The following is a 9567-nucleotide window of genomic DNA, read 5'->3' as shown; positions in this document are numbered from 1 at the left end:
ATATACATCTTGCTTACGGTACTAGGTCACACGCTACAGACCAAGGTAAGCAAAACAGAGTGCGGTTTATTGAAGAGTCCGTGAACATATATATCAGGGAAGAAAGTAGAAAGCACCAAAACGTTGCAACACACAAACACACATGCAGGGGATATAATAACTGAATCCTTAACTTGAGGAAGTGTATATATATATATATATAGGAGCAAATCCTGTCCAAAAGTGAGCATGAAGGAAGGGTAGCCGACTGCTGCGAGACAAACGGGAGTTTGGAGCTTGAATGACTACAGAGAAAATCACATTAGTACATACGAGACCAGACAATGAGTGAGTGACTGAGAGTGGCTTATATAGGGGGGGTGTCGATTGGTGAATGCGGAATAGGTGGTGCTGATTAGTACTCAGGTGGATGTGAATGCTGGTGAGTGAGGGAAGGACCTGGTTACTCTGTGACATGTGGCTGTTTAACCTGAAATTATATTTCAGACACTGAACATTGAATCAGATTAAAAATGTTTGTTTAAGTCCTTTATTTTAAATGATTTTTAGAGTATTTTAAATTTATTAACAAATTACACAAATACCACAGTGTGACCATTTTATGTGTTTCTATTTAAAAACATTAACACAAAATATGTTCATTGTGTAGGGCACAAAACAACAGCACTGAGTCAGGAAGTCAGAAACTGAAACGGGAAGCACCTGCCCTCAGGACAATCCAATGCTGCTCGGACCAATCAGACGCTATACTACAGAACTCTTTTGATCACGTGGACTGGGACATGTTCCGGGCAGCGTCTGATGATGATGACATAGAGGCTACCCCAACTGAAAACCGTGGATTAATAGCGATGTTCAAGCGGCCTTGTAAGCGCGGACATCTGCTTTTAAATCCGGGAATCCTGATGATCGCAAACAAGCCAGCTACGATCTCAGGAAAACCATCAAAGCTACAAAAAGGCAATATAAAAACAAAGTTCAAGAACAATTCAACACCAATGATGCAAGAAGCTTGTGGCAGGGCATCAACAACTTCACGTACTTTAAAGGGAACAAACCAGCGACTGTGGACATTGCTGCCTCTCTACCGGATGAGCTAAATAACTTTTCGTTTTGAGGCTCACAACCCCACCCACACAGAGCTGCTGCAGAAGATGTGAGTGCACTCTCCGTCTCTGTCACGGATGTAACCCGATCCTTTCGGCGAGTAAACATCCGCAAGGCTGCGGGTCCTGATGGCATCCCAGGCCGTGTGCTCCGAACATGCGCATCCCAACTAGCCGGTGTGTTCACAGACATTTTCAACCTCTCCCTTTGTTTGTCTGTGGTTCCATCGTCCTTCAAAAAATCCACCATTGTGCCCATACCAAAGAAAAATAAAATGCCTAAATGACTGGAGACCAGTTGCTCTCACACCCATCTTCAGCAAGTGCTTTGAGAGACTCATCAGAGAAACAATTTGCATATCGTAGCAACCCTTCCACAGACGATGCTATCGCTTTCACCCTTCATACTGCTCTCTCCCAGCTGGAAAATAAGAACACCTATGTGAGAATGCTGTTTGTGGACTACAGCTCCACATTTAACACTATAGTGCCTGCCACACTTATGCGAAGCTCCAGACTCTGGGACTAAACAGATCTCTGTGCAGCTGGATTCTGTATTTCCTGACAGGCAGGAGTCAGGTGGTAAGAATGGGCAGCAATACTTCATCCCCACTGATCCTCAACACCGGTGCTCCTCAGGGCTGTGTCCTCAGCCCACTCCTGTACTCCCTGTACACACACGACTGTGCAGCCACACATAGCTCCAAAGTCATATTCAAATTCGCTGATGACACAACGGTGATAGGGCTGATCACAGACAACGATGAGACGGCCTACAGAGAAGAGGTGAGCACCCTGACTACATGGTGTCAGGAGAACCACCTCTCACTCAACATTGACAAGACCAAGGAACTGGTGGTGGATTTCAGGAGACAGAGGATTGAATGCAAACCCATCACCATCAACAAGACACCTGTGGAGCGTGTGAGCATCAACGCTCGGCGTCAACATCAGCGAGGATCTCACCTGGGCCATACACACTGATGCAGTACTGAAGAAGGTACATCAACGCCTCTTCTTCCTGAGACGGCTGAGGAAGTTTGGAATGAGCCCCAGCATCTTCAGAACATGCTACACCTGCACTATAGAGAGCATCCTGATGGGTTGCATCACTGCCTGGTTTGGAAACAGCACCGCTGGCAACCGTAAAGCTCTGAAAAGGGTCGTGCGAACTGCCAGCCACATTGTAGGAGGTGAGCTTCCCTCCCTCCAGGATATCTACACAAGGCGATGTATAAGAAAGGCCTGAAGGATCATCAGTGACTCCAGCCACCCGTCCCACAGACTGCTCTCTCTGCTCCCCTCAGGAAGACGTCTCCGCAACATCCGATCGCGCACCAGTCGATTGAGGGATAGCTTTTTCCATCAGGCTATCAGACAGTCACAACTAATTCACCCTACAGCATACTTTACAATATGGTAAGCCACACACTGCACCTTAACTTCGGACTATCCACTGGACTATACGCTCACACTGCACTAGACACACTGGACTTTACATACACACTGCATTCAATGCCATAATCCATCTGCTACCACTAGATACCATCTGATGCACACTTCTGTACCTGTACAATCTGTTTTGCACCTTATAGTATTTTATATATAATATATTTACATATACAATCTGTACCTGTACAATCTGTTTTGCACGTTATAGTATTTTATATATAATATAATTACATATATTTACACATATACATATATAAATGTAGTGCTACTGAAAGGAGGCCCAATGGCACACTGTGTGTACTGACACGTATGAGCATATTGCACATGTTCATTTGCTGATTCCATTATCTGTTTGTTAATTGTACATATTGTACACACATTGTGCCGGCTATATACAGTATATGAGCATACTGCACATTTCACCTGTTGATTTCATTATGTTTGTTAATTGTACATATTGTACAAACACATTGCACTATAAAAAAACTATATGTATGAGCAAATTGCACATTTTCACTTGTCAACTCATTACCTATATATTTATCGGTATATCTGTACAACTGTTCTGCAATTTCTGGAGTTTGGTCCTAAGAATTTCACTCACCAAGGCACATGTGCTGTGGTGATGTGACAATAAAAGTGACTTTACTTGACAGATGAAAACAATGCTGGTAACGCAATTTATTCAGTGTAGGGGCAATGGGGGGTGGGGGAGTGAGTGAATGGTGATCTGACTGCCTCAGGCTGGTGTCGTTCATGCCGGCATGAAGAACCACGGCTCCGGTCTGATTGCTCAGGATCCCAGGTACCTGTGCAGCGACATCAAGAACACGAGCACTAGGTAAATAGTGAATGTGTACCTTACCTTTAGCTGCAGTAGCACGGATGTGGCACACGATGGAGTCTCCAATGATCACAGCGTTGCATTTTGTCTTCTATTTAATCCAGTCCTTTATTAACTAGGATTCTGTTCTGTTAAATAAATCCACATCTGAATGCACAGAGAATTTTAATAGACATCTATTCACCTAAATATCAGTGTAGTCATTATTTTAGTCTTTTAATCTGCCCTGATTAATGAACAGCTCTTGTTCTTCATCAGATTGCTGATGATGATGTCTTGAACTATGCAGCTGTGAGTTTTGCTTCATCCTCCAGAACATCCAGAGCCAAGAGCCATGAAGACGTTCAGCATTTTTTCTTGAAATTCTTCACATTATTTCTAGAATATAAAAGCCTATACATTTTGTTTGATTTTGAAGGTTAAAATATCAAGAAATGGCTGTTGGTACAAAATTTGCTTAAGTTTTTGTGGACCACTTGAATTTTGGTATTTTCCACTTTTCCAGAAATTTTAAGAGCCTGTAAGTCATTTATTAAAGTCAAGATTCACCATCAAATTCCACAAATACCACAAAGTGACATCATTTTCTAAATTTCTTATATATTACCTAATGAAGACAATTAGAAACATGTTCATTGGAACAGATGTCTGTAAAGGGCCTCACTGATTATATTCAAAATGTATATGAATGAAATGTATATAAGCACTAAACACTTAAGCAGTTTTGAAACAATCAGGTTTAAGCAGGTTTGTGTTTCCATTAACTTTAACATTATTGTCTAGTGTGAGTTGTTCTCAATGAATGTTTTTATTTTAACAACTAAACACTTCCTCAGATTTGAAACAGTTTAAGCAGGTGTGATGTTTCCATTAACTTTCACATGTATTGTATAGTGTGAGATGTTCTTAAACCAAACCCCAGCATGAGGACGGCGTGTGGTTTATACCTCATAAAAGGTGTTAAAATGCAGCAGCAGTTTGTGTGCAAGTTTTGCATGAATAAGAATGTAACCCTTATCTTTTGTAGAAATGGTTAACATTATGTTGTCTCCAGTGTCCCAGGAAAATAATAGAAATGTCAGGCTATAATAGTGAAAAGGATTTATTTAGTGACCAAACCATGAGACGCTAGATTACCCACTCACACCATACTTTGACATCTTCCTCTAGAAACAGTGAAAGGTGAAAGTATAGAAATGTCTAGAATGTCTTTGAATGATGTAGATTCCACTTAATTGGATCATAGACATGGTGTGTGAAGTTTGAGCGAAAGAACTCAAGCGTCCATGGAGCTTTGACCACAGGATGATGTGATGAGATTAGTGTATTAGTGCAGTAATGTTCATGCTTTTTTACTAATCTTCTCACCAGCAGCCTGCTTCTGCTGACTAGCCCTTGTGGTGAATTGGGAAACAGACTTGTGTACAGAAAAGACATTTTTAAAGATATATATATATATATATATATATATATATATATATATATATATATATATTTATATATATCTATATATATTTATATATATATATATATATATATATATATATATATATATATATATATATATATATATATATATAAGATCATCCCAAGCCTCCAAGCCAGCCTCCCATCTCCTCATTCCTACCCGAGCCTTGGGAAACATCCTGACCATTTCAAAACTTTTACACTTATTAGTCTTTGTGATCGTTTTTCCATGAATTCTTCTGGAGCAGGTGGAATGGGAATTACACACAAGTTCACACCTCTAGTGGAGATCTCATCACTCTTTTTGTATTTTTCAGGTTTTTTTTAATTCATTGCTTGAAAGTCAGTTAATATATATATATATATATATATATATATACCTAAACTAAGCCAATGACTGCTGAGTTCAGCTTTGCAAGTCATCTCGGACTTCCCAGTTCACTGTGATTATCTGGATAGAGTTCTATGATCACTGGAGTCAGAGAAAACAGCCACATGGGAAGATTTGTCAGTTTAGTAAAATATTTGCATGTATGAGATCGTGTCATATCTGGGTATAAACTCCACCATCAGTTCTCATTACAGCCACTGGACCAATCAAATCAGACCACAGCTTCAAATCATCCAATCAGGGGTTGACTCTAAACTTGGTTTTCTACTGAACTGTCTGAGTTCCTAACATCACTATCACTTTGTTTGAACAAGAACGATGATCACACTCTTTGTTGCTCTTTGCCTCTTAACATCAGGTGAGTTACATTTTTATATTTTTATAGAAACCTTATAAAATTATAAAAATAGAATTCATGACATTTGACTTTATTACTAAAAACCATTGAACAATGTGTTTTTTTCAGTGAAACCTTCTAACATCAAGGAGATTCAAGTTAAAAAAATAAAGATTGGAGAAGATGTTACTATAAAATGTGGCATGTTTAATGACAAAGATAACCTTTTTTGGTTCAAACAGAGTTTTGGAAAGGTTCCTCAGTTGTTAGGGAGAACAGTGGGGAAAGATTTCAGACCTAATGATAAACGCTTCAGTGTTAGTGATGTAAAATTGTTTAATCTCAACATTACAAATGTGACAGAAGAGGATACAGGAACATACTTCTGTGTAGAAATGCTGAACACTTCACCAGACTTTACATCTGGAACCCTTTTGGTTGTTGAAGGTAAACAGTTTTACTCTGATAACCTGCTAACTATAACTAATAACTAGCTCCAGATCAAGACTTTATGTAGAATTCTCTGTAATTTTACACCACTCGTTATTTATAGTAATATTTTTACTAAATTAAAGATGAGGAGATGAAACGATCTCCTCCAGCTGTAACGGTGTTGGAGAACGGAGAGTCGCTCACACTCCAGTGTTCAGTACAAGCCATTACTTCAAGCTGTGAAGAACCGAGCATGTACTGGTTCAGACACGGCTCAGGAGAATCTGATCCAGGAATCATTTACACTCATGGAAACGCCAGTGATGAGTGTAAGAAGAGCTCTGAGGCTGGTTCTCCTCCACAGAGCTGTGTCTACACTCTCCCCAAGAGGAAGCTCACAACCTCTGGTAAAGAAACGCTCTACTGTGCTGTGGCTGAGTGTGGACAAATCCTCTTCAGGAATGGAATTATACCTCCAGACAAAAGTAAGACTTCGTGATCATTGCTCTGCTCGGACGTTTACTTAAACTACAAAAAGGTTTGTTTACTTTTATTATGTTTTTACAATTAATTTATCAGTATCACAAACAATTATGGTAATTAATCCTTATGTTTATTACTGTTGTATAAAGGGGCTTCAAACGACCAAACAACTAACATAAATCAGGTAATCCAGAGTTTTATCATCAATTTAAACATTTTTGTCATTTTAGACACATTTTATACACACACACACACACACACACACACACACACACACACACACACACACACACACACACACACAGATACATTATGACATGCAGTGAAATGCTTTGACTGTCAATGTAAAAAAGAAAATAAAAAATAAAAAAATGTAATCAATATTAAAAAGAGAAATAGGAATCAAATCACTTTTACAGTAGAAAAGGAAAGAAAACATTAAAAAGTATTATGAATATGGATCAGTGGCAGAAAGTATCAAAGAAATTTTATAAACAGTTCTTGTTCTTTATCAGGTCGCTGCTGAAGAGGTCTTGAACTATGCAGCTGTGGGTTTTGATAAGAAACCTTCATCCTCTAGAACATCCAGAGCCAAGAGCCATGAAGATGTTTATGCTCAAGTTAAAGTAAAATAGAGAAAGAGAAATTAATTCAGAATTAAAACACAACCAAAATTTAATTCTTCCCTAATTTTTAATTCTTAACTAAAACTAGACAGATTTTTGAATCATGAATGTACTAGTTTGCTTTAATTGTTTATGACTAAAGCTTCTTATTTGTGGTCTAAAGTTCTGTTCTTTCACCATTACAGACTGTGTAACCTTCTCATTTGTATTTATTAGGATTTGATCAGTTGGTCTTTAAATTATATCCTGCATTTTTTCCCTAAATTTATAAAAGCTTTACATTTGGGATCTTTACTTAACATTTTCTCTTAAAATAATGAACCTGATTTCTAGAATTGCAAGAAAACCCATATTTTGGTTTTAAAAGCTACCTTCATGACCGTTCAGGTCTCACATCAGGCCTTTATTCTTCTTTAAAACATGTCAGATGTGAGAGGATAAATAAATCTGTGGATAATGTAATTACTGTAAATGAGCTAAATCACATTCCCCAGCTGTAGGCAGTTTATAAGTAAATATAATGCACATTATGATGTTTAACCCACACAGATTTCCATAAATATTAATGACTTTAAAGTGAAATAAATCTGAATATTAATGTTAGTGATATTAGTGTTTCCTGTGTTACTTATTACTGCTGAACCTGAAATTCAATTCCAATTACATTTTAATACAGATTTTACTTTCATGACATTTCTATTAAATCTATTAAATATTGCACGGTGTGATGAGTTACAGCTCAGATTTAAATAGTAAATAAATCATTAGGAACATAACAATTATCACTGTATCTAAAACGCTTCCCTGAAATCTCACTGAAGAATTAAGTGTGAATGTGTTAAACATGTGATGATGTAATGTGGGGAAATATGTGGGGAGTCATTTAAATTATCGTTCAGTAATTTTACTCAAACCAAGAAATATTAGAATTGTTCCATTTCTCTTGTAATCATGTCCTGGTTAGATTTAGTAAAAATGTTTTAGTGAATCCTCAGAAGCTTCAGAGCCTCAGACATGTACTCTGTATCGTCATATATATTGCTGTATAGTTTAAACAATTTTTAAAAATAAATCATGTTAAAAAGAAATGAGTCTGTGACTGCATGTGAGAACAGAAAACAAAAAACTCTAATTATTTTAACTCAATATCCAACTGAAACTGTATTCCTGATGTAACAGAATGTGACTTAATAGTGCCCCTGAAAGACTAGTTTAAATCGAGCCACTGCGCCACCTTCTGTTGTGAGAGAGGAAGTTGCTCAGCTGCTTTAATATCTGCTTTGTCGCATTTGTGAGAAAATCAAGACAAGAAAATCCTCTTATACACTTTTCCCCTTACCTTTTCTTTTGTATTTGCAAATTGCTTCTGTATATTTGAGAATGAACTTTTCCTTTACAAAGAAGCAAAATAATTTCTTTAGTTTTGGCACAAATTTATCTCTCTAAATGTCCCATGATCAGAGGTTATGAGATTGTGAAGGTGTTCTGTGGTGTCACCTAGATATTAGCAGCAGATCCCTTAAGGCCTGTAAGTGAGGTGAGGTTCCCGTGGATCAGACTTGTTTGTACAGCACATCCCACAGACGTTTGTTCAGACTGAGATCTGGGGAGTTTGGAGGCTGAGTCAATACCTTTAACTCTCTCTTTGTCTTGTACAGACCATTCATGAACAAGTTTTGCAGTGTGTCTGGGCACATTATCATGCTGATAGAAAGATGCCACTGCCACTAGGGTTTTGCATTGCAGTGAATAGTAGACCTGAACAGCTCCTCTGTGTTTCCCAGCAGAACATTGCCCATACCAACATACTTGCCTTGTTCTTCATTTAATCCTGGAGCCATCTCTTTCTCAGATAAGTAGCACACACATGAGGAAGAGGTCCAGAATGAAAGACCTGTGTTCACTCCTCCAGCCTGGATCTCTCCCAGTTCACCAAGTACCACAATATTTGTCTCCTGTAATGGACAGTAAAGACATATATTTGTATAGCACTTTTTACAATTGATATTGTCTCAAAGCTTTACAGCACATAGAATAAAAGATCTGCAAGTGATCTAATGTTCAGAAGCCCAAACTTTAGGAACTGTTTTTGTTTGTTTCTTTGACATTTTTCTGGTGTAATTACGATAAGATAATTTAGAGAACTTCCGGGAACAGACACAGTTTCTATAGGATGAGCTATGTGTGCTTTTGTGTCAATGTGATGAGATGAAGGATGGCTATTGAAATTTAGATTTAAATCGTAGTTTACTAGTCAGAAGGTGTGTAGGTGCCCTGGAGATGTGATGCGAGAGGATCTCCGCTCCAACTCTGCTGGGGTGCAGACCATCGTCACAGAAATGCCTAGGACGCTCCCAGAAACATTCCAGTTATCAATAAAGAGTAAATTCTGAGCCTGACACCATGACTGTAACCACTTATTTAACAGA

The 9567-nt window shown here is 38.2% G+C and overlaps 1 long non-coding RNA gene across 1 annotated transcript; it reads left to right on the top strand.

The window, feature by feature from the left end:
• Positions 1-6523: 6523 nt before the first annotated feature.
• Positions 6524-8375, top strand: LOC125138424. The gene is made up of 3 exons (XR_007138069.1): positions 6524-6567; positions 6662-6696; positions 7028-8375. It is a non-coding gene; the product is annotated as an uncharacterized LOC125138424 (long non-coding RNA).
• The last annotated feature ends 1192 nt before the right edge of the window (positions 8376-9567 follow it).

The sequence above is a fragment of the Tachysurus fulvidraco genome, chromosome 16 (assembly GCF_022655615.1).
Source record: "Tachysurus fulvidraco isolate hzauxx_2018 chromosome 16, HZAU_PFXX_2.0, whole genome shotgun sequence".
NCBI lineage: Eukaryota > Metazoa > Chordata > Actinopteri > Siluriformes > Bagridae > Tachysurus > Tachysurus fulvidraco.
The sequence above is the reverse complement of the archived record's forward strand: the minus strand, read 5'-3'. Positions and strand labels throughout refer to the sequence as shown.